Source organism: Trachypithecus francoisi, unplaced genomic scaffold (genome assembly GCF_009764315.1).
Source record: "Trachypithecus francoisi isolate TF-2019V2 unplaced genomic scaffold, Tfra_2.0 Lachesis_group21, whole genome shotgun sequence".
In the NCBI taxonomy this organism is placed as follows: Eukaryota; Metazoa; Chordata; class Mammalia; order Primates; family Cercopithecidae; genus Trachypithecus; species Trachypithecus francoisi.
Window position 1 is genome coordinate 42,519,165 of NW_022681467.1, and position 26,303 is coordinate 42,545,467.

Here is a 26,303-nt window from a genome sequence, read left to right on the forward strand (position 1 = left end):
ATGAATGGGTGGTTGAGTGAATGAATGTTAGTGTCACTACCGAGGTCCTCTCCGAGCCGTCGTTCCTTTCACAGGGGTCATGCCTGGGTTGCAGGGAGGATGTACTGCCCCGGGGAGGGAGGAGGTGCAGGGTGTCGGTGGGTGGGGAGGAGGCTGGGCCCTGGCCTCCCGGACCAGCGAGAGCGAGCGCGCTCTGCTCGGCTGCAGGCGCAGGAAGCGGCGCGGCGGCAGCTGCAGAGCCAGAGCCCCGCGCCCCGCGTCCAGCCGCCGGGTGTGTGCGCCCGCGGAGCCCAGCGTCGCGCCTCGGCGCCCCCACGCGCCCACGCAGCGGCGCGGGGACCCGGGCGGGGGCAGAGGGAGGGCCCGGCCCAGGGAGGGGAAGGGGCCGGTCCTCCCCGCGCAGGCAGCAGCCGCGGCAGCCCAGGAGGCGGAGGCAGCGGCAGCGGCAGAGACAGCAACGTGCCCGCCGCAGTCAGCCCGGCCTCTTCGGACCCGCACCGGCCCGCCCGCCTGCACCGCGTCGGGGCGCCCTCTCCACTGCGCGCGGTGAGTACCGCCCGCGGCGCCCACCCCAGGCCGCCCGCCGGGATTCGCCGGGCGGGGTGGGGGTTGTTCACCGGGACCCCCTCGCCTTGCGCCTCTTTCCGCCACTCGCCAAGCGGGGCCTCCGCAGCTGTCGGGGCGTTCTGGGGCGCACCGGCCTCCCAGGGCCACGAAGGCACAAGGGCAGAGGGGACAGCAGTAGAGCCCCCCCTCGGGAAAGGCTCTCCCAGGCTCTGGGCCCCAGTTTCCCCTTGCGCTTTGGGGCAACGACCCTGAAGTTTGCTCTCCCGCGCGCGGGACAAGTGCATGGCGCGCAGGCGGTGTAGACGCGGCTGGGTCCTTGGCGTTTTGTTCGATTTATGGTCCCGGAGGTTCGCGATAAGGGGCGCTCCCCCATTCCACCAACTCAAGCCCTCAGGTAGTGTTTATGGGGTAACCTAGAAGCAGAGCCAACCTCTGGAATCCTGGGATGGGGCTGGAACGGCCCGCTGAGCCTTTGCCTTCTGGCTATTGATACATTTCTTTTCAAAAGTCCATTTGCGCTCGGCCCGCTCTGGTCCAGGTCTGGGGCTTTGAACCGGGGCAGGGAATCCTGGCGCCTGCTGCGAGTAGAGTTGAAACTTAGAAAAGTTTGCATCCGAAGAGTGTTTAGCAGGCGGCAAGGGTTTCGTTGTAATGGGAGAAAGTGGGAAATGGAATTGTTTTTTAGTCATGAAGTCTGGAGGTTAAACGGCCGGCCGTGCTGGCCCAAGCTCCTTCAATATATTCCTGCCTCTCCCGCCCCCCCGCCAAATAAATAGTTCATAAACTCAAAGAATACTAGGAAAGCGTGACTGGTGAACGTACCACCCCTATCGCAAAATCCTCAGTGCGCTTTTCTCAGCTGTTGAACTGGAAGCGCCTTTTGCAGCGCGAGGTTCCTACTTCCCCGAAGCCGAGACTGAGAGTTGACAGCGTGCACCCTGCCGCGCTCTGAATTCTTTTTAAAAAGCAAGACTGATGCTGGATCGGTCTTTTTATGGATACCCTTTTCTTTTCTTTCCCCTTTCCCCGAAATGCTATGTAATCTTTAATTACTTTTTAAAATATAACGTGGAGGTATAAATCAGCCCTGGTAAGGGGTACCTTTTAATTACGAGGTGCAGTGGAAGAGGTGAACATCGGAGTCTAGCCGTTAGCGAGGGTGGAGGGGCAGGGGGATGATTTACAAACATCATGTAAGAATTTGAGCACTGAATTATGTTTGAGTTAGGGAGATCCCTTACAAAGGAAATTATAACCAGTGGACAATTGTATTTCAAGCCGAATCTATTAATTTCATGAGCCGTTTCTTGATTGAGTGAAATGTCTGTGACCATAATAGATACAGAACTAACCAGACTATGACCCATTTGTTACCAACTAACATACACGTATAACCATCCTGCTTACACACAAAAAAAGAGTACACAAAGAAAGAGAAACAGGGAGGAGAGAGAGAACCTCTTTTTCAAAATAATGTTTGTGAAAGAATCTTTCACGATTTTACTCGATAAATGTTCATTTTTTCCACTTTTCTTTCTTCATCACCTTAAGCCCCTTCATCCTTTACATATCTCTGCATTTAGACACTCTCTCGCTTGGGTAAGTTCTTCTATAATTTATATAACAAATAACAAATGAGAGTGGTTTGAATCTTGCTTTTGACTAAGCATTAAATCGTGTTGGTATTAAAAAATCTCCTTGCCTTTAGGAAACTCTTAACTTTTGCCGTTGTGAATAGACCAATGTGGTTAGGTCCAAAAGAGCCTGAACTTTTTTTACTTTAAAGCAATTTATATGTCCCCATTCTCTTGTAACTTTAGCTTCACAATATTATTCACTATTTGATCTGAAAGGAATTGGCAGTTTTCTTTTCTGTCTTAAAATAGCTCACCTGGTGTAGTGACCATGTGTAGAAGAATACTCTGTCAACACATAAATCAATTCCCCAATATCAGAAAACTAAAGGAAATATAAAATAAAATAAAAAGATGTGTATCCGAATACTTTAGGATTTTTAAAAAAGTTTTAATCGCGTAAGTTTTAGAATCTTCTTTTCATGTCTTTTGTGTTGCATTAAACACATCATAAAGAGGTATGATTTGTTGACTTGTTATAGGATTACCATTTGGCAAAAACGCCCAAGACACGCTGTTTCAAATATGTGGTATTACTTCTGCTTTAAATTGCATGTAAGAGATTGCAAACCTTGTTCCAGATGGATAAATTGATAAAATGCTAGCTGCTGTTGGGAGAATGGAAAAGCCCTCAGCAAAAAGGCTCTGTGTTGTAACTAAGCACATTTTGAATTAGGGTGAGCAAGCTATGGAGACCCCAGGCATTTGTGAAAAAATATACACAGTCCAAGCACGTCCACTTTAAGACGTTGTTGGATCCTCCGTGACAAGATGACTCCTTTCCCACAAAGAAGAAACCGTTTCCTTATTTTTTCAGTTACTTTTCCAAAGACAACTTGCGTCGGGCGCGAGAGACCAGAGTTATGCAGAAATCCAACCGTAACCAGCTCAGAACGAGGACTCATTCTCACTCCTTCCACCAGATGTTTTTTAGGTGTCCTCAGCTGGAATGCCCAGTTTGAAACTAATTAGGCCAGCAATAAACTCCTTGTATAATAAAATCGTAGGCTGTAATGGTGAATAAGTGAGGTTCCAAGCCACTTATGACAGATGCCTTTCTGGGCAGAGAGAGAAGAGAGCCTGTGGCTGTCAGGAGAAAATGAAGGGAGTGGAGGTGCCTACTTTAGACACATGCCTTTCCTAAATATCCATGCACATGATCTCAGTGTGGAGGAGTGGAAGTTGTGACTGGGGTAGAGTTTTGTCTTTGCTGGGCAGGCCTTCTTCACATAAAGATGCTTGGTGGAGAATAAATTATAAGTATTAGGCAGTGTCTTCAGGTCTTAGGTATATGCTGTGTGCTTGTGTGCAAAGGCTTGGGGAGAAAGATTGGTGTCATGTGTGGGGCAGGGTAAAAAATTTAACTGCTTCCCACCTGGGCGCAAGATGAAAAGAAAGACTGCCTGGCCAGACATAAATTCCTTGGGAGAGAGGAGAACCTGCTTCCCCAGAGACTTTTGATAAAGGGAGAATTTGCCTAATGATGCGGTTCTCCTTATCTGTGAGGTTTGTGAGGGCGAAGGAGTTGGTTAGTCTGTTACCTCCAAAGACTGGACTTTCTGACTGTTACTAAGACTGTGTTTTGTTGGTGGAAGGAACCGGGTTTTTTGGGTTTTTGTTTTGTTTTTTGTTGTTTTTGTTTTTGTTTTTTTAGTTAACTGTTCTGAAAAAGGAATTGGTAGACTCTGCTCAAAAGGAATCTCTTCACAGAGAATTAATCCCAGAGTTAAGAAAACACAGCCTGTTGACTGAAAACACACACACGCACACACACCACAATTCCTCACTCACTCCCAATCCTCTTCCCTGATCTCCATCCCCCAATATCGTAACAGCTTCCTGAATGGCCCACTTCTCCCCCCATCATTTGTGGCAGTTCAAAGGGTCCTGAACATACAAAACAAAAAGAAGATTCTGGTAAGAAAACAATTAGCAGAGAATTCGCTGGAGACAATGCTTCATTTTCACTGTTTGAAGAACGTAACTGGCCTAATGGTATTTGACTAACACCCTCTTCTAGTCAGAGCGGGATAAACCCCCTTGTCAGGTGGCAAAAACTTGAAGTGACAGTGACTGAGGCTGCAGACCCACTTGGGTCATTGTAAGTGAATTAGAGGGGCAGGACCTTGTTCTTTATGGCATGCTATTTAAAATCAGTTTCAAGGTACCTGCCAGGTGTATTTAGAGGAAAAGGCATGAAGGAAGCCAAAGGCTTATACATGTATTTTTAGTGCATATTTCTTTCTGTTCATTTTCATCCTATTGGATTCCTTTGTCATTTCTCTGACTTGCAAATTATATCCTTCTGTTTAATAGTAACGATGAAAATAGCTGTTGTTTATTGAGAACTGGTATGCCAGGCCTGCAGTCAGCTCTTCACGTGTATTTTTAAAGTCGATTCTTGCTGCAACCCTTTGAGTATTATTATCATCATTTCAACTTTGTTAACAAGGAAACTGAGTCACAGGTCAAATGACTACCACAGGGCCAGACTGAGTGAAAATGAAATCTAGGCTTTTGCTTCTCTGCAAAATATGCCTTATCTATGTGCAGTACAAGCTTTGGCTCAAAACCTTTCTGCTATCATTTCCTTTGAAGGAAGACGCTGAATTTGGATGGTTTTACATGTGCAGGACACAGTTATTTTCTGAACCTGCCCTGACGTTTTTTGCCACTGTCGTTTGAAATGGGGAAACAAAATCGTATTAAATATTTAGAAACACAGATACAAACCTCTGCGAGCCATGACCCTTAGCCGGTTGGGTTCTGTAAAGGAAAATGATGGTTTATTTAAGGGCTAATTTGATTTATTCCTTCGATACTAACGCTACGCGTTTCAGGTCCTAAAAAGAGTCAATAAATTTACCGGCAGTGGAAAGGCCCTAAAACATTACAGTAGGCACAGCCCAAGTCAAGTTTACTGGAAGGTGCTGGATCGCTATGGGTGGGTGTTGTTTCGGGGTTAGATTTTAAACATTTGGAGAGCAAAGAATAATTTGGAACAGGTGGTGCCGAGAGTCAGGTAGCCGGAATGATTTATCTTTGCCTCTTTGAACGTTAAGGGAGGCCATTGGTTGCCTGAATCTGGAACCAGCAGGCTGCAGGTCAGTGGGGGCCGAGAGACGCGTCTCTGGGACGAAATTTGGCAGGATCCAGGGGCTTCGTCAGCGCTGTCATCGCCTTTGGATGATAGTAGTCAGAACACAGTTGTGCCTGCTCGTGCATTTTTGAAAAGTCTGCCTCTGCCTTCAGATATACGCAGAAATTTAAAACAGGAACTTAGATGTGCCACAACGCCAATTTAAACCTCTTTAAAAATGAACAAAGTATGTAATCGAGGTTAGAAACTCTTTTGTCATTTGGTATCAATAGTGTTGTGTCAGTAATGTGAAAATGTGTGTAATTTCAATGGCATTGGACTTTCTTCTTTTTTCTTTTTGAGTATCTAGTAAAGTTACATTTTTTGAAAGTCTGTGCTCCCAGATGTAATAGATACGAACGTGTCTACTCGCAGTCATTCAGAGGAGAATTGTCAACTCTCTGCTAATGTAACTAAAGGAAAAATGATAAAATCAACATATTTTTCCCCAAAGAATGAGGAACTGGAGGGTTTAACTACTGTATATGGCAACTTACTTTTGTCTCGCATCAGTTAAATCTGTCAGTTCCCCTTTCTTTTCTATTCATCTCCCAAGAATGGCCTTTCATAACTGAAATATACAGTGTATTAGCCAAAAGACATTTTAATTTTGTAAAGAAAAATCATGCCAGAGACAGCCGGGTCTGTTTCAACCATTATTGTTTCTGCAGCGTGCATAGTTTGGGTTTCATGGTACGATGTGGGTTTGTCAAGAAAGAAAATTACAGCAAGAAGCTATGCTGAAAACATATACACTTCTGTTTAAGAAATGAGAAAAACACAGAAAAATTCCACACAGTAATTGCTTTAACGTGAGTTTTAAATGTCATTGTTTGACTTATGTCAAAAAGCCCCTCTTAGCTAATTCTCACATACTCTGTTACCAAATATCTCACCTTAGAAACGGCAAATGTTGGACTTCCTTTGGATGATCTTTGAGGCTTTTAGAGATATCCTTAGTCCTAGTGGAAACATTCCAAATTTTTAGATTGTGCAGGCCATTTTTTTTTTAAGGTTACTTAGATATCGATTTTATTTTCTTGACCCAAAATGAGAAAACACGGGGAATTCTCAAAAGCTTTTTACAGGCTGCTATTATGAGAAGAGAAGCCAAACCAACATGTATTAGGTCATGAGCTTGAAGTGCATAAATAAGCCCTATGAAGGTCACCAAAACAGGGTGAAAACCACTAGTTCTTGTTACCTTGGCCAACTCTGAATTCCTGCCTGTTAGACATGTTTGGTTGAAGTGGACACAGAAAGCGGGTTTCTGAGCCCATGGTTGAAAGATCTCAGTTGACTTGGGTCCTGAAGGTGTCCTTGTGGTAAAGGGAGCTAGGAAGGCTGAAATTCTGGTTTCCTCCCACGGCTCCCTCTCACGGTTCAGGAGAAAAAGCAGGTTCTGGGGCCATCTTTTACTCCAAAGCAGATGTTTCCTACCTGGTATTTGGATATGCGGAAGTCAGAAGCTGAAAATAAAATGAAATGAAAACGTTCCTTCTGGTCAGTTTCTTCACCTCCCATTCCCTTCCTATAGTCATTTTGTGGTTAAGGTATTCACGGTTTCCAAAACAATTTTTTGTTCCCACTGTGTTTTCTAGCATTTAAGATGCAAGGTATAAGTACACACCTTTAAATCTTTATTGATTGGCAGCTTCCTGAAATACAGTCAGAGAGCGTGTCCACCGTGTCCTGAGTTTGGTACCAACCCAGGTGCTGATGGAAATTCACGTAGGGAGAAAACGTCCCCTTCGGAGAGGCAGGGTGTCAGCGCAAAGAGGTTATTTTCTTTTGTGGGTGTGTATTATTTGCACATATCAGGACTTTCGTTTCAGGGTGTTCTGGAAACATTGATCTCTCCAGCAAAGGTCTGCGTGTCCTTCTTCGTTGGGAAGGGGGTGGAGAGGAAAGAGCCCGGAGGAGAATCGTGTACCTCTGGCCTTTTGTGTGGCTCCTAGAGTAGAGGGAAGCCTCCCATGCTTGGAAGGTGTCACATGGTATAACAAGTTGTGACTTGTGCCTGTGTTGTCAGCAGAGTTTTAGCCCCATCCAGACGTGTAAAAGAATGGAGCCTCGAAGATGATTCACCTCCGGTCTGCGATGGGCCCAAGCTGTCCAGTGCTCTCCTCTTGCTAAACGTACTCCCTGGAGGAGTTAATGGCTGGGGTGTGGAGAGGAGGGGAGGGGGGTAGGAGGGGAGAAAGAATGTCTTAAACTCAGCAAATGTTTAAAACGCTCAAAATGTCTCAGCATTGCTCAGGCACCTACAAGAAAGACAAAGTGATAAAAGGACGTAGAATCAGGCTTTTTTGAGGGGGAAGCACAGAGAGGCTGGGGGGATTGCTAGAGGTTTGATCTAGCGTGGAGAATTTTTCTAACACCTTGGGACCCCCGCGGCACCTTGAGGAACCCGATTTTGGAAATGCCTTCCTGTAGTTCCTTTGTGCTTATTTTTAGTGAATTCGTTTTGGGGATTTTCTTTTGTTTTTAAGAAAACACAGAGTTGTAAGACTTGTTTGGGAATCACAGGTTTTATTGAATACTTATTATTTATTGAATATTATGCCCCAGGCACTGTGCTGTGGAAATACTTTATATGTACTCCAAATGGCAGTAGATGGAACGTGCTGTTATTATTATTTCTATTTTACAGATGTAGAAACTGAGTCTGGAAAGTAACTTGTCCAGGATCACGTGGCTTGTGCCAGAGCCAGGATTAAACCCTGTTTGGATTCCTAACCACTAGGATATCCAGCCTCCTCCCTTGGTATAACAAGAACTTCCGTTTCTCCGTCTGTCTGCCCTGAAGAGCTAGATTTAAAAGTCATTTTCCCCTTGCGTTGCCTTGTAGATATTTATTGATGGTCAGGTACAAAAATCAGGTTGAGAAAGTAAGAGACGCCAGCAGATTCTCACAAGATTTTGAATCTGCCCTTGTAGAAATGAAAGAATGTTTCGAACTGGGCCGATGGAAATGGTGGTAGCATCACTGCAGTCAGTGGCCTAAGCCATTGCCTATGGCTGCTCTTGCCCTGTAACCGCAGAGTTAAACAGCCGTACTACAGAGACCATACGGCCTGCAAAACCTAAATATTCACCATCTGGCCCTTTACAGGAAAAGTTTGCTGACCTCTAAGCTATTGCAATATGACAAGACAATCTTTGTAGACCAGAAATAACATGCACTTGGGACATTTCATATTCCATTTCAATAATTTATTATTATCAAGGGCTTCTGATGTGCTTGACACATTGCACAGTGATAGGGGAAGATTACAAGTGCCTGCATTCCTTCATCCGTTTACTTAACAACACTTATTTAGCTGTGTTCTGGGCTATTTACTGGAGAGCCAGAGGTGAGAAGGACCAAATCCAGCATCTCCGGTAGGAGGATCCCAGTGTGTTCTCACCAGTATCCCATGGCCTCTTCTTTCCTGAGGGTGCAGAGGGTGTTGACATGACTTTTTGAGCTTTCTAATGTTCAAGCAGCAGAACGGAGGAAACACCTCGTCTGTACACCCTCACCCACGAAGCCATGCCTGGTTCAGTAAGAGCAGTGCCGCGGCTTCTGTACCTAACACCGCACCAGGCATATGGGACTTCCTAGTGCCTCAGGCTCACTACAGCCGACAGCAACTCTCTGCTTCCCTCAATGCATTGTGCAGAATGAGGAGGAATGTAGAGAATCAGACTTCCCGGACCTCAGCCTGGGTACTGACTTTCAGCCTCGAGACTAAGAGCCTGAGTCCAGGAGCCAGGCTGCTCAGGTTACACTTCCTCTCAGTATTAACCTACTCCTGCGTTTAACTTGGGGGTGAGTTACCAGACTTTTCGATGCCTCAGTTTCTTCATCTGTAAAGCAGGGTGAGTAATAATGCACCTTCCTCAGAAAGCTATCGTGGAGATTGAGTTAACAAACATGGAGTGTTTGGAACTACGGCTGGCAAGTGGTATGAATTCTATCAGTGTCAGCTACAGTTATTATTATTATTTATGAACTTGACCTGAAGCAAATGACTTAGACTCTTTGGGATGATAATAGTAGTAGTAACAATAATAATAAAATAACTTTCATAGGGCCATTGTGAGAATATAAATGAGACGATACATGGAAAACACTTAGCTTTGCTACACTGCCTGCCTACATTGAATGTTCGATAAGCTAGCTATTGAGATTATGGGGAACCGCACGCTGGGTCAATGCGATATCTTTAAGCTATTGACCAGTTGAGTCATTTCAGGTATCGAGAGAATGTTGGACAGTGGTTGATAGCACAGGCCCTGGACTCAGACAGATCTGGTCTGAGCCTAAGTCAGTCCATCACTCACGGACTGCCATCTCCGGCAGGGGTCTGACCCTCTCAATGTCCCAGACATTGGGACGGCAGTTACTCATCCTGGGGTGGTGGGGAAGCTTAGAAGAGTGACTGGCACACACAGAGCACACAGCAGGGTGTTTGGCACATAGTAGGCACTCAATAAATGGTAGCTTGTACTATTATCACCCCCATTTCTTGGTGTACCCCCACCCCCAAGAAAGCACTGAACATTAGTAAATTTTCATTTGAAAATAAAAGAACACATTTTGAAACTGCCAAACAGATTTAAAATAATGTTCATTAAGCAAAATTAAAATCTTCTATTAAAGCCAGACTTTGGGCTCAGACCAAATTTTTATAACCCAAGCTTAAAGGCCAGGGAGTCCCCCAGCCACAATGGGGACATTGTGATTGAACTTGAGACTTCAACGCTGCTATTGAGCAGTCTTTGAAATGCACGTTTCCCCTGAAATAAAAGGGAAGTAATGGGAAGGAAAAAAAATGAGGTTCTTGCTCCCCTCAACAAGCCTTAATGAGTTGAAAAAGAAAAACAAAATATTTCTCATTTTTCTCCTGCTACTCGATCCTGCCAAAGACGCATGGCCCCTCCTAACCCTGGCTTTGAATGGTGCCTACTCAGAACCTTCCAGATCTGATATGCTATAGGAGCAAACCTAGTCTACGTTGTAACATTGTAGTCTTCACCAGGTTTTACAGATGGCGGAGTGTATCACTGGGAGTCCAGAATGGGGAGCCCAAATTCCTAGGTTCAAGTCCTAGTTCTGCCTCAGTTTCCCTATTCACAAAACACAGTCCACCTACTGCATAAAGTGGTGGTGGGAGTCTGGAAGGGTTAGCTCTTCCCATGGATGTTTTAATCTTCTGCTGTTATCTAATGAATGAAACTTGCCCTGAGTTCTAGGACTTTGAAAAATTAAAGTATACAGGTATGCCTCTGAGAGTTATAAATAAAAAACAATCTAAATATTCAGGGAGGAGAATGGAGGAGGGAAGAAGGTGACATAAAAACGGCTCGCAGGACTTATTATGTGCCAGACAGCAGACACTTTCACAAAGCTCATTTAATCTTCTCAAAAAAAAAAAAAAAATCCATGATATAGATGTGTCCATTTAACAAATGTGGAAACTGAGACTTGGACAGATCGGGTGACTGCCCAGCGGCGTTCCATTCCAGGTTTGTCTGACCAAAGCATGGGCCTGTTGTACCACATGACCCACAGCTCTCCTGGAACAAGGTCATAAGCAATCATGGTGGACTGCAGAGACTTCCCTGACCAACCAGTTACTTATGATCTGTTCTTCCATTTCAATAGCATCCTTCATCCTCCATGAGCCTGAGTTTCTGTGGCCTTTTACCCCACATTCCATTGAGAACCAGTGGATTTTTTCTTGAACAGCAAATGGAAAAAGTAACGTAAGTGGGTTGCAAAATCCTTTTCTGGATGAAATCCTTCAAGAATCCCTGCCATTTCTTGCCAACCAGAATGAAGTGACTTCCTCCTCAGACCAGGCCAGGCCCTTGGCTGTGGTGCAGGACCATAGGACAGAGTTGTCTGAGGCTGGGCAGCTCCTGGAGAGGGTATGGGTCCCCTCTATCACCAACCTGCTGTGTGTCTTTGGGCAGATCACAAGAGCCCTCTGAGCCTCAATCTCCCCATCAGCCCATGGAGCAGACGTCTTCTGTATAGGATTTGTTATACAACTTAAATAAAATGACAATGGAATTCTTAGGGTACTGTGGAATTGGACCCACTCCCAGGAGTACTCAAAGAAAGGGGAGAAAATGAAATTTACTTGCCCCTGGGCATATTCCTGACTGTTCTTCAGGTAGCTACCGTTTGGGGACTTTAGACATTCTGGAAGAATCTCTTAGTATCTGAAGGGCAGACTTCTTTTTAATGATGTGGGCACTCTTTCCACATTAACTTGAAGTGCATATGAACATTTTTTTTTCTTTAGAGTTCTGTCTCTATCTTATTATGCATTGGAAAAGATGTAAAAAGCATTTCAAACAAAAGGTTTCACAATCTTTTACTGCTTAAGACAAAAATGGTTTAAAAACCAAGTCCATCAAGTAATTAATAGCAAAAGTGGCACACAGCCATGGCAGAGTTCATGAGGAAAGTTTCAGAAACGCGAATCTGATGATACGAAGTTTCCCCTGTGATCTATTCATTTAAAATAAAGTATTTTAGTTTTAAAACTCATCCCTGCAGGCTGCCCACGACAAATTCCACCCAAATACCCAGAACCTTTTACTAACCAGGATTGCAATTCTGCGCTGTTTTCAGGGGAATAAAATGAAACAAATGCAATGTCTTAGGGATATTGGTAAAGTCATCTCAGAGTACATTAGTGTCCAGGCACATCTAGTCTGTGTCTTGTGTCTTTGAAAGAATAACTAACCTTTGGATGACTATAATGTTGATAAAAAATAACCGCTGAGTGCTAAAAACATAACCGCTGAGTGCTAACTTTATGCCGGGATATGTTCCGAAAGATTATAGGCATTAACTTATTTATTCCTCGCAATAATTCCACGATGAAAGTACTGTTACTATTCCCAGTTTAAGTGAGAAAAGTAAAACACAGAGAGGTTAAGTGACTGGTTCAAGGTCACCCAGCAAGTGCAGGGGTAGAGCCAGGCTTTGTATGTGGGAGTATGGTTCTAGAGTTTGTCCTCATAACCCCTGACTTCCCTGATTCTTGAACCACCATTAAAAAAATTAAACTCTCTGACCCTCACTTACTTACACAATGAATTAATTAAGGACAGGCATGAGAAGGGGCTGAAAGTGATGTTAAATCTCAGTTATAATTTTTCAGTTTCTTACAAGGATGTATTTGTGTATTCCATTAGCTTTAGGGTACAGTACAGTACAGAAGCCAGTCTCTTCACGACCAAATCCACAGTCTACCACTTACTAGCCTTGGACTTCCTTCACCTCTCTCAGCCTCAGTTTCCCCATTGATGACATGAAAATAACGGACTCTGCATATCAAATGCATCGAAGACCACTCGACACACACAGTGATTGTTAAAAGCTATTTGTTACCTGTGGAAGAAAAATTAAGTCTAGAAATCACATCTTCCTACAGGGCACAAATGCAGTTTGGTATAGTTTGGAGTGAAAGAGAAGGGAAAACCGCCTGAGCTGTGAGGCTCAAGCTGGAAAATAGCTCAGGTTTTTCCAGATGCCTTAAGACTGAGCCAAAGAGACCGGCTTTCCACGTCTCCACTTGAGAAGTTACCGAGCTAAGTCCTCAACAGGCAGCCTACAAGCCATCGGTGTTAGAATCTGTCCAGGTGAGGAAGCAGCAGCCTGCAGGAGGGTCTTGCCCATGGCCACATGGCCAGTCTGTGGCAGAGTGGGGACTCCCCACCCTGTTTCAAGATGAGTGAGGGATATTGGGTGGCGTGGGTCAGAGGTGGAGAGAAACACATAAAAACAAGCGTGAGGCCGGGCGCGGTGGCTCACACCTGTAATCCCAGCACTTTGGAAGGCCGAGGCAGGCGGATCACTTGAGGTCAGAAGTTCGAGACCAGCCTGGCCAACGTGGTGAAACCCCATGTCTACTAAAAATAAAAAAAATTAGCCAGGCGTGGTGGCCAGCGCCTGTAGTCCCAGCTACTCAAGAGGCTGAGGCAGGAGAGTTGCTTGAGCCCAGGAGGTGGAGGTTGCAGTGAGCCAAGATGGTGCAACTGTACTCCAGCCTGGGTGACAGAGGGAGACTCCATCTGAAAAACAAAACAAAACAAACAAACAAAACAAGCATGCCTGGAGCGACTGTCTATGCAAACTCTGACATCAGCTCTAAGCTCTTGTTTCATGATTTTCATTTTATTTGTTGTTCCCTTTTTTATATGGGGAAAATATGTTTTTCTCTCGAAGCATCTCCCTGGTTTTCAGTGGCAAGGTGTGCAGACTTTCTGGGTTTTCGTCCATTCACCTTTCTCCTCCACTGCACCTCCCGCTTCCATTTCCTCTTCAGTATGGAAACTGTACTTATTTATTCATTCATGCAAAAATATGTATTGAGCATCTGCTGTGTGCCAGGCCCTACTCGGGACATGGGGAATGCAGTCAAGAACAAAAATGACCAAAATCTCCTTCCTTGTGGAGCCACAGTTAAGTAGAAGACAGAAAATAAACATATATATATATATAATATATATATATATAGTATGCAGAATATCAAATGATGATACATCCATGGAGAAAAAAGTCAAGAGAAGGTGACAAGAATATGCCCAGGGGAAGCAGGAGGAGTGCAGCGCTGAGGGAATGCAGGAGAACATTCTAGAAAGAAGCAGTAGCAAGGACAAAAGTTCTGAGTTGGGAGCAGCCAGTGAACAAGGAGGGTGGGGAGGATGAGGCCAGTTCTGGTAGGGTCTTACTCAGAACCCAGCTGCCGTTCTGTGTCAATCAGTCATGTCCAGAGTCAAAATTATTATAATTTAAAAATGATTTTTCAAAGTACATGGAGCCTAAATCTGAAACTGCAACCGCAGATACGCAGAGAGCCCAAACAGGTAAGAATTAGTGGAGTAGGTATACTAATAGCAGGGACTCCACCTGGTGCCATTCAGGAATGGTCTCCATGTTGCCAGGTGTTCTGATTTTTCAAAATCTGAATTTTTAAGAGAAATGTCCCACTTTCAAAATCACTATGAGGAACCACCAGAAATATATCTCAAGGCTCATAGTGTACAACCCCTCTCCCAAACATCGACACAGACCCTGGGAATCAAATTTCAGTGAAAAGGCATTAAGCCTCTCTCCCGCCCTTTTTTTTTTTTTTTTTTTTTTTTTTTACCAATTCCTGACCAGAAAGGATGCCAAGAGATGCTAAAAATTGTTTCCAGGAAAAAGTAGGACTTGAATCTCACGGGGATGAGGCTGAGACTTCTTCCAAGGAGCAATCAGCTTGCTTCATTTTTATGTCTTTCTCAGGACTTTTTCCTGATTTCCCTCATCATGGGGAAAGGCAAGATGGTCCAAATCTATCCTCCTTCGGGTTTTCATTAGTTTCGTGATGATGATTATTATGTCATCTGGGGTTGATTTAAGAGTGGTGGAATGTTTGCAGATCTCATAAATGGTTGTCAGCCACTGTTTAGAATGGCAAAGAACTTGTGTTGTTCCTATTGTAAGAAGTGGGGTGATAGTTTCCAATGGCTACAGACAAAAGGGGGAAAGTGGGCTCTGAAGCCTTTTACAAGAGGAGATTGGAAAGTTGAGTAATTCAATGGAGGTGCAGGTGGGAGGCAGTAAGGAAAGCTCCAGGGGCTTTTTAAGAGCTGAGATGCCTACATTGACAATACTGAAATCATCGTCAGCCTCCCCAGCCCCAAAGCTGGGCTTAAGCAAAATCCCAGCCAGTGGTCGCCTTAACTCTGGAGGTTGCTCTAGATGTAAGTGACAAAACACTTACTTCTGAGTTGGTTTAAGAAAAAAGAAAATTTATTGCCTTGGGAAATGAAAAGTTCTGAGGACGGCTGGTTTCAGGTACAGCTGGTTCAAGAGCTCAGATGCAGGTCATGTGCCCATCTCTTAATCAATCTCTCTTCAGGAGGATTCCGTACTGTGCCACCTGTGGAGATGTGGATGGAGAGAAAGGTAGATTTCCAAAGTGAAGTTGGCAGCATTTTCTGGAAGTGTGGGTGGACTGGTTCCTTATAGACCCCAAACTGTACCTATTGGTATGCCTTCTCCACCCCTCTCCTGGACTACAGTGCTGTTTATGAAATTTGTGCTTTTTCCAGGCATGATGTTACACTCTTTGTGTGCATGTTTTACTTTTCTCCTCAAACATTCTTACTAGGTCAGTATTTTTAAGACCTGCTACTATTCTGCCCTCCACGTACTCTTCCCCATGGGCCTGGAAGGTTATCTTTTATTTCAAGTAAGGGTGTTTGTCTTTCTTATTTCAAGTAAGGATGTTCATCTTAAGGGTGGGTCATCTGTATTGGTCTGTTCTTGTACTGCTGTAAAGAAATACCTAAGCCTGGGTAATTTGCAAAGAATAGAGTTTTAATTGGCTTACAGTTCCACAGGCTGTACAGGAAGCATGATACTGGCATCTGCTCCACTTCTGGGGAGGCCTCAGGAAACTTACAATCATGGTGGGAGACGAAGAGGAAGCAGGCATGACTTACCTGGTGGAGAGCAAGAGGAAGAGAGAGAAAGAGGCGGGAGGTGCCACACTCTTATAAACAACCAGGTCTTGTGAGAACTCTCTCATGAGAACAGCACCAAAGGGGAAAATCCAATCCCCCTTGATCCAGTCACCTGCTACCAGACCCCACCTACAACACTAGAGATTCCGTTTCAACATGAGACTTGGGTGTGGACACGCATCCAAACCATCTCATCATCTCTTTTCATGGTCTCTGCTACAAAAGTTGAGGCACTCCAGCCAAGCATGGGACATGCACTGGGCTTCAGAGGAGAAGTGGGAGATGAATCAGGACCACTGGGAGTAGAAGGGTTGCTGTGGCGATGCACACATTCCCAGGCCCCTGGTGGTTAGCCTGGATTTCTTTTTCTGCTCTGAGCTTTTGCTCCCGTTGCTTCCTGTATTGAACTTTCTCATGCTCCATCTAGGGGCATGGCAGTAACATCGGGTGCACACAGAGCTTGCACACTGGCAGCCAAAATGTGTTTTGTTTGGTCTGCAGATCGTTTAAAAAATAGAATGGAGCCAACTTTGAAGATCTGGATCTTTCACACAAAAATGCAAATTTCTGGCTCCAATTAAAACATCACAAGATCTGTCAACACTGTGCCCACATTTCCACATGACCGCAATTGACTGGGGCTGGAAAATGTCTGTCCCTTTTAGGTGGGTAAGTTAGTTCACCCAAGTCCTCACCTCTCCCTATAGTCTCTCCAACACCGAGGTTCAGGTTAGTTGCCATTTACCATTGGGACCATGCTGTTGGCTCTCCTACGGTAGATTTAAGAAAGAAAAGGAATCTTTCCTATATCCAGATCTCCATTAGAAGTATGAAAATGAAGTGTGGGCCGGGCGCCGTGGCTCAAGCCTGTAATCCCAGCACTTTGGGAGGCCAAGACGGGTGGATCACAAAGTCAGGAGATCGAGACCATCCTGGCTAACACGGTGAAACCCCGTCTCTACTAAAAAATACAAAAAACTAGCCGGACGAGGTGGCGGGCGCCTGTAGTCCCAGCTGCTCAGGAGGCTGAGGCAGGAGAATGGCGTGAACCCGGGAGGCGGAGCTTGCAGTGAGCTGAGATCCGGCCATTGCACTCCAGCCTGGGCAACAGAGTGAGATTCCATCTCAAAAAAAAAAAAAGAAAAGAAAAGAAAAGAAAATGAAGTGTAAACCGAGTTGGTTCTTGGTATTTACAAAAGGGAGAAAGCATCTGTCTTCGGGTAAACCAAGGTTTCTCAACTTTGGCACTATTAAGTTTTGGAGTTGGATAATTGTGTGTGTGTGTGTGTGTGTGTGTGTGTGTGTGTGTGTAGGTACGCCCTGTATACTCTAGGATGGCATTTAACATGTCCCTGTGGACATGATGCACCATCTAGAAGTAAACAGGTCCCTGTACTCCAGGTGCTCACCACCAGGTTGGTATAAAGAGTTACCATAAGTGAGGAAAGCTGTTCTTCTGCATGGTGCCTGGGCAGGCCCAGCATTGGCAGTAGAGGTTATGAGTTGGCTGATTTTTGGTTTAGTCCTAAGTGGACTTGCCAACCATTGAGGCTGTTTACGACTGCCTGTCTGAGACGTTATAGAAGGAATTCAGTGTTGAATGAGAGGTTCAATGATTTTAAAGAGTCTTTGGAGAATTTCTTAACTCTTAGCTGAGCGAGGCCATGGTGGATGCTACTTGCAAAAAGTTTGAAGGTAGCATGGATAGAACTGGAGACCATTATGTTAAGTGAAATAAACCAGATGCAGAAAGACAAGTATCTCATCATCCCACTTATGTGTGGGAGCTAGAAAACTCGATCTCGTGGAGGTAGAGAGTAGAATGAGGGTGACCAGAGGCTGGGAAAGTGGGGGTGATGAAGAGAGGTTGGTTAATGGAAACAAACATACAGCTACGTAGAAAGAAAAGTTCTAGTGTTCAAAAGTACAGTAGGGTGACTGTAGTTAACAATATGTTCTATATCAAAATAGCTGGAAGAGAAGATTGAAATGTTCCCAACACAAAGCAATGTTAAATGTTTGAGGTGATGGATATCCTAAATGCCCTGATTTGATCATCACACATTGTATGTATGTATCAAAATATCGTATGTACCCCCATAAATATATACAATTGTTATGTATCAATAAATAATCTTGCAAATAGAAAATGGAGCATGGGCAGTGGTTGGGCTTATTTGAGAGTGAACAGAAGGACCAAATGACCTCTGGATGTCTCTTATGTCGCCTCTAGCTCTGGTTCTGTGAGCTGAGGCTTAGTGAGTTTCAAAATGTTGCCTACTACATGTTCGCAGCGCTAATCATGGTCTACCGTGGAAACTCAAAGGCATGGATACTCAGGGAGGAATCTCATTTTTCCCTAGGCTAGTACTGTGTACACGGTGAGACTTTTTTTCTTTTTGGCTTTCCCCCAGTGTTACAAATCCTGTTGAGTGTCTGAAATACCATCCATGTGAAGATTTCGCATAATAACTGTAACAGCTGCCATTCATCCATTGAACACATATTTATTGAACACCTCTATGAGGCAGCCATTGTTCCAGGCATTTGGCAAGCAGTTGTGTACAAAACTGACAAGTCCTTGCCCTCATGGAGCTTTTGTTTGAGGGGGAAAGAAGATAGACAGTAAAAAAGCAAATAGTAAGACAGAGAGTCTTGGCATTGCTATGGAGAAAAAGTAAGTAGAGGGGAGGGAGGTTGATGGGAAACACTGAGGTAGAACAGGGAAGAAGAATTTTTAATTTTAATTTTAAATAGTTTGGCCACAGTGATGGCATGCTGGTAAACTGGTTCTCTGGAAATTAAAGATCCTGATTTGTAGCCTCTGCCACTTACAGTGGTGTAAATACTCCCACCATGGTCACTTGCAAGTGATCAGTGATTTTAACAAGAGATTCACAACATTCATGCACATTTAACAATTGTTTCTTGCAGGCTGGTATAGGCTGTCTGCAGCACATCACTGGCAGGCAAGGCCTCCCTGAAACTATCTGTCAGAAGAGCCCACACAGAAGCTCTGAGTGGGGTTGTGCCTCGTGTGTTCAGGAATGACCAGGAGTTCATTGTGGCTGTAGCTGAGTGAGAGGAGAGGGGCAGGAGATGTGGTCAGGGAAGTAACCAGGGGCAGATAATATAGGGTGTTTGAGGCCAGGGTCAGATTTTTGGCTTCTAAGCTGAGTGAGGTGGGAGCCCCTGGAGGAACGGGATCTGAGCAGGGGAGGGATAGGATCTGCCTTAAGTAGAGCAGAACCCCTCTGGCTGCCAAGAGAACAGACTGCAGGGGGCAGAGGGTGGAGCAGGAAAACTGTTAATAGACTGTTCAGGCAGGGAGGTGACGGTGACTTGGACCAGGGTGGCTGCAGTAGGATCAGGGAGAAGAGTTGGATTCTAGGTATGTTTTGAAGATAGAGCTGATGGAATTTGCTGAGGGATTGGCTCTGGGAAAGGATATGAAGGGAGGAGTCCAAGGTGACTCCAAGGCCTCTGGTCTGAGCATTTGAGAGGATGGAACTGCCCTTTGCTGAAATGGGGGTGGAGGGAGGAGCAGGTTGGGAAAGGAGATGGGAGCACCTCGTGTGGACCTGGCATTGAGCCAGGTGTTTGAATATGTGATCATCTCCTTCTGTCCATTTTATCATGCCCATTTTGGAGAGGATGTGACAGAGACTTGAGGTTAATTAGCATGCCTAAGATGGTCCTGCTGATACGTGGCCAGGTCAGGCCTCCCACCCCTTTACCACTCTGCTGTCCTACTGTGTTTTCTTGGCTTTCTCAATCCCGTTCCTCCTCTTCATTTTGAGGAAATGACGACAGGAGAACTCTGCAAAAGAAACCACCTAGGAGTTGAGACCTCTCCCTCGTTCCTAAAGAGCTGTCCAGCGGTTAACGCTGGGCACACGTCAGGTCTGCTCAGTGGATCTGTCACCCACATTTTTCCCTGACAGATTTGTTAGATTAACCTCATGGGCCAGGCGCGGTGGCTCAAGCCTGTAATCCCAGCACTTTGGGAGGCCGAGACGGGCGGATCACGAGGTCAGGAGATCGAGACCATCCTGGCTAACATGGTGAAACCCCGTCTCTACTAAAAATACAAAAAAAAAAAAAAAACTAGCCGGGCGAGGTGGCGGGCGCCTGTAGTCCCAGCTACTCCGGAGGCTGAGGCAGGAGAATGGCGTAAAACCCGGGAGGCGGAGCTTGCAGGGAGCTGAGATCCGGCCACTGCACTCCAGCCCGGGCGAAAGAGCAAGACTCCGTCTCAAAAAAAAAAAAAAAAAGATTAACCTCATGAAGATGAATATTCCACAGTAGAACTCACACTTAAAAAAACAGTAGTCAGTGGCGTAAAGGCTTTGATTTTTCTGTGGACATAGGCTTAAATCCAGATTCCACCACTTGACGGCCGCCCCATGGGAGCCTCAGTTTTCTCATCTGTGGAGTGGGAGTGTATTACTCCATTCTCATGCTGCCAATAAAGACATACCCAACTGGGTAATTCATAAAGGAAAGAGGTTTAATTGACTCACGGGTCAGCATGTCTGGGGAGGCCTCAGAAAACTTACAGTCATAGCAGAAGGGGAAGCAAACACATCCTTCTTCATATGGCAGCAGGAAGGAGAAGAATCAGTGCCCAGGAAAGAGGGAAGCCTCTTATAAAACAGTCAGATCTTGTGAGAACTATACTCACTATCATGAGACCAGGATGGGGGAAACCACCCCCATGATTTAATTATCTCCACCTAGCCCCTCCCATGATACGTGGGGATTGTGGGAACTACAATTCAGGATGAGATTTGGGTGGGGACACAGTCAAACCACATCAAGGAGTAAGAAGAGTTTCTCTCTCAGATTCAAGGAGATAATGCGCTGAGGCACTTAGCACTATGCCAGCCCCATCGTCACGCTCAGCACATGGAGGGAATCATGACCATGATTGTTTGAGAGAGGGAATTAGAAAGTTGGGTTCAGTTTTAGGCAAAAGCTGACCTGCCTTCAAAACTGGAGTGTGGGGACAGGGGGCCGTGCTTGGGATATCGTGCTTGAGAGCTTTGCAGTTTGGCCTTTTCTTTTCTCTACTGGAGATGGGAGGCCTCTATCTGTGTTTCTGCTGTGCTCACCAGGAGGCCAGTTTGGGGCAGTTACTGCTCCCCGTCTCCCAAAGGAGCAGTGTCTCTAGCTTCGAGCTCTTGTCTGTGGCGGGCAGAACAGTGTGTACTCGCAACAAGCAAATCCCCAGATGTGAGCCCATTCGGGGCTGCCACGTTTTTCCTGATGAAATTCCTGACTTGGTGTGTTGTGTTTTTTTAAAAAACACGCCCACTGCCTCCAAAAACCTCAGCTGGGGAAGAGAAACATTTCTCGTTGCATTCCCGGTTTTTGAAACGGTGTCAAATTATGCCCCTTTCATGGCCTGGATACGCCATTCTTTCCACTTGGTGCTTTTCGGAGAGGCCTGGGTGGCAGAGCGTGGTTGTTATCTAGGCCAGCCCTTGCATTATACAGGTGGGGAAACTGAGGCTCGGACAGGCCAAGGAGGAGCCCCACATAAGAAGTTGGTTTCAGAGCCTTGATGATACCCAGATCTCTTGATTCCAGGCCCACTTTCTTCCTTCTTCGTCAGAGGTCACAAACAGGCAGGCCGTGGCCACCTCTGCCCCACAGATGTGCTTTCTTTGGCCTGAGATTGTTTTGATTTGAATGAGTTGCCGGCATTTAAAAATTAGGAGATTCCATATAAAAACTGAGATTTCTGGCTTCTCTGGGACCATTGGGAGATCTGCCAAATGAGCTGTGCATTCCTGCATGGTGACAATCGAGGGTCTCAGTCACGGCCACTCCCTTTAGCCACAGCATGTCTTCATCAGTTCACCACAGTCCCCGCCCCTCCCTCTAGTACTCCCAGACCTGGGGGCTCAACGTCACTTTCCCCGCCCCTCCCTCTAGTACCCCCAGACCTGGGGGCTCAATGTCACTTTCCCCGCCCCTCCCTCTAGTACCCCCAGACCTGTGGGCTCAATGTCACTTTCCCCGCCCCTCCCTCTAGTACCCCCGCACCTGGGGGCTCAATGTCACTTTCCCTGCCCCTCCCTCTAGTACCCCCACACCTGGGGGCTCAATGTCACTTTCCCGACCCCTCCTTCTAGTACCCCCGCACTGGGGGCTCAATGTCACCTGTCATTGACATTGACAGGTGCTTTCCCTCCCAGTTCTATGGGGGTGCAGTTAAGAGAAAAGTGAAGCATTTCTTGAAACTGTGTCTCTATCAAAAAGAAGGAAACAAAAGATCAACCAAAATGACCACTTGTTTAAACACTAATGCTACAGAGCATGATTTCTTTGCGGCAGAGCAAAAAATGTCTATGAATTTCATATGCAAAGGGAATACGTCAATGTCGAAAATCGCTGGCCCCTTCGCTCTCTGAGCTTACCTTCCCCGTCTCTGCCAGTGTTACACTTGCCATCCTTGCGTGCCAGGGCCATAGTTTCCACTTATTTTTTTAAGGCAGCATTAAACTTACTTGACCTACATCTGCCCCCCTCCTGTGAAACTTGAAATGCCGTTAAACCAAATTAAGAAGTTGTTAAAAGTTGAAATGGTCTTTAACTGCTCGAGAAAGGGTGTGTGTGAATATGTGAATGTATTGTGCAGTGTGAGTGTGTGGGTGTGCATGAACAAGTATGCTGTGTGTGAGTATATGAACATGGGTGAGTGTGTCACAGTCTGTGTGAATATGTGTAGGTGCTTGACTGTGTGAGTGTGTGTGTGTGTGTCTGAGTACGAATGTGTTATGTGTGTGTGCACGTGTGATGGGTTCTTGATTTATAGACTTTGTACCAAGTAGAGTTGGACAAAGTGTTTTTCTCTGGCTCTGGGACTGGCACTTCTGTACTTTACCATACATTTAAGCCAAGCTGCAAAGCCAAGTTGGTTTTAACTCTGATGCCATGTCAGTGAGCTGGGTTGAAGTAGAGTTAAGGTTAACTTTCCTTTCTTCTGGGATATAGTGGGGGGCTTTTGGAGGGAAGAGCTGGGGGTACCAGCCTTTACAAATGATGATCACTTTCTTCCCAGGGCAGATGGCCAGAAGAGAGGGGGCTCACACTTTGAGAAGGCCTGCTGTGTGCCAGACATTCATGTGAAGATTATCTCTCTACTGTCCAAAGTGAGCTTTGGACCTTTCTTTATTTACTGATGTGTTCATTTTGGTGTGTGTTAGGAAAAGTATATAGAGAGATAACCTATAAAATACATAAATTAGTAGTATCTCTTAGAACAACACTCAGTGTATTTAAGGAGGAAAAAGAGTTCATTTAAAGAAAAATACGCTAAATAATATAGTTTGTGGAGGTGAGAAAATCACAAATAATTGATCCTTACCATGTGTAGGAGTGGTCAGGTGGGCAGCACCCCCCGAGTCTAAATCTTCCTAACATCTTGTACTTCCTCAAAGCACTTAAACTTGTTGTTAAATACTTAATTGTATATGCTTTTACATAATTTTGTCTCTTTTCTACTAGGACTGTGTATGTCATTTCAAGGTTGCCTTTCCAGCATCTAGCAGAGTGCCAGGTACACAGGACGTGCTCAGGAAATAGCAGCGAATGCATACACAGACTCCCTGCCAAGATAGGAATTACTGTCCCCATTTTATAGATGAGGAAACTGAGGGTCAGAGTGACTTGCTTAAAATTTGGCAACTAGAATACGGTGAAACGAAGATTTGGACTCATGACTCTCAGGCTGCACAAAACTTTTTGCCAAACACCAATACATGGGACTCAGGTCAGACTATAACCACTGGCCCATTGCAAAATGAGGAAAGTGAACGGGATGTAAAGAGTTTTATAAAGCTACGGGCATTCCTTGGAGATGCTGCGAGGTTGGTTCCAGAACACCAAAATAAAGCCAATATCGCAATAAAGCAAGTCACACGAAGTTTTTGCTTTCCCGGTACGTATAAAGGTTATGTTTATGCTATTACTGCACGTAGGCCATTAAGTGTGCAATATTATGTCTAAAAGAATGTATGTGCCTTAACTTAAAAATACTTCATCGCTAAAAAGTGCTAATGATCGTCTGAGCCTTTAGCGAGTTGTAGTCTTTTTTCTGGTGGAGGGCCTTGCCTCGTTGTTGAAGGCTCCTGACGGATCAGGGTGGTGGTTGCTGAAGGCTGGGGTGGCTGTGGCAGTCTCTTAAACTAAGACAAGCATGAAGCTTGCTGCATTGATGAGTCCATTCTCTTCCTTTTATGAAAGATTTCTCTGTAGCATGCAATGCTGTTTTATAGCATTTTACCCAAAGCAGAACATCTTTCAAAATTAGAGTCAGTTCTCGGTCAGGCGCGGTGGCTCACACCTGTAATCCCAGCACTTTGGGAGGCCAAGGCGGGAGGATCACGAGGTCAGGAGATCGAGACCATCCTGGCTAACACGGTGAAACCCCGTCTCTACTAAAAATACAAAAAATTAGCCGAGCATGGTGGCAGGCACTCCCAGCTACTCAGGAGGCTGAGGCAGGAGAATGGTGTGAACCCGGGAGGCGGAGTTTGCAGTGAGTCGAGATGGTGCCACTGCACTCCAGCCTGGGCGACAGAGCGAGACTCTGTCTCAAAAAAAAAAAAAAAGAAAGAAAAAAATATTGCAGTCAGTTTTCTCAAATCCTGCTGCTGCTTTATCAACTAAGTTTATATAATATTTTAAATCATTTCTTGTAATTTCGACAATGTTCATGACATCTGCACCAGGAGTAGATTCCATCTCAAGAAACCACTTTCTTTGCATCTGTAAGAAGCAACTCCCCTTTTCTCATGAGAGAGCAGTGATTCGGTCACATCTTCAGGCTGCACTTCTCTTGCTATTTCTACCACATCTTTTTTTTTTTTCTTTTTTTTTCTTTTTTTTTCTTTTTTTTACAGAATCTCACTCTGTAGCCCAAGCTGAAGTGCAGTGGCATGATCTCGGCTCACTGCAACCTCTACCTCTGGGGCTCAAGCAGTTCTCATGCCTCAGCCTCCCGAGTAGCTGGGACTACAGGCACGTGTCACCACACCCGGCTAAATTTTTTTATTTTAGTAGAGACAGGGTTTCACCATGTTACCCAGAGTGGTCTCGAACTCCTGCGCTCCGGCAACCCATCCACTTTGGCCTTCCAAAGTGCTGGGATTACAGGTGTGAGCCACCGCGCCTGGCCTATTCCCACCACATCTGCAGTGACTTCCTCCACTGAAATCTTGAACCTCTCAAAGTCATCGATGAGGACTGGAATCAACTTCTTCCAAACTCCTACTAATGTTGATATTTTTGCCTCCTCCCGTGAATCACACATGTCCTTAATGACATCTAGAATGGTGAAACTTTTCTAGAAGGTTTTCAATTTACTTTGCCCAAATCTGTCAGAGGCATCACGACCTATGACAGCTATGTCCTTATGAAATGCATTTCTTAAATAATAAAATTTGTAAGTCAAAATTACTCCTTGATCCATGGGTTGCAGAAGGGATGCTGTGTTAGTGGGCGTGAAAGAAATATTTATCTCCTTGTATATCTCCATGAGAGTTCTTGGGTGACCACATGGACTGTCGTGAGCAGTATTATTTTGAAAGAAACCCTTTTATCTGAGCATCAGGTCTCAATAGTGACCTTAAAATATTCAGCATACCATGCTGTAAGCAGACATGCTGTCATCCAGGCTTTATGTTATTCTATTCGTAGAGCACAGGCAGAGTAGATTTCACGTCATTCTTAAGGGTCCTAGGATTTTCAGAATGGTAAATGAGCATTGGCTTCAACTTAAAGTCATCAGCTGCACTGGCCCTTAACAAGAGATTGAGGCTGTCATTTGAGGCTTTGAAGTCAAGCACTGACTTCTCCTCTCTAGCTATGAAAGCCCTAGATGGGATCTTCTTCTAATAGGAAGCTGTTTCATCTGCATTAAGAATATATTGCTTAGTGTAGCCACCTTCATCGTAGATCCCAGCTAGATCTTCTGGAGAACTTACTGCAGTTTGTTCCATCAGCACTTGCTGCTTTGCCTTGCACTTTTATGTTATAAGGATGGCTTCCTTCCTTAAACCTCCTGAACTCTCGGTAGCTTCAAACTTTTCTTCTGCAGCTTCCTCACTTCTCTCAGCTTTCATAGAATTGAAGAGAGTTAGGGCCTTGCCCTGGATTAGCCTTTGGTATTTGGCAGTGTTGTGGTTGGTTTGATCTTCTGTCCAGACCACTCAAACTTTCCTGTATCAGCAATAAGACTGTTTTGCTTTCTTATCATTCGCGTATTCATGGGAGTAGCACTTTTAATTTCCTTCAAAAACTTTTCCTTTGCATTCACAACTTGGCTAATCATTTTTTGCAAGAGGCCTAGCTTTCATCCTATCTCAGCTTTCGACATGCCTTCCTCAGTAAGCTTAATCATTTCTAGCTTTTGATTTAAAGTGAGAGCCAAG

At 45.0% G+C, this 26,303-nt stretch overlaps 1 protein-coding gene and 1 pseudogene across 2 annotated transcripts in view; one reads left to right on the plus strand and one right to left on the minus strand.

The window, feature by feature from the left end:
- The window catches only part of LOC117068318, a 43,656-nt pseudogene extending 42,805 nt beyond the window's left edge, over positions 1-851 (minus strand).
- Positions 180-26,303, plus strand: part of EYA2 (EYA transcriptional coactivator and phosphatase 2) — a 299,299-nt gene continuing 273,175 nt past the window's right edge. Inside the window, exon 1 of one of the 2 annotated variants that reach the window (XM_033186638.1) lies at positions 180-546. The gene's annotated coding sequence lies outside the window, so the exon portion shown is untranslated. The remainder of the gene's footprint in view (positions 547-26,303) is intronic. The other variant, XM_033186636.1, reaches the window with a different exon arrangement.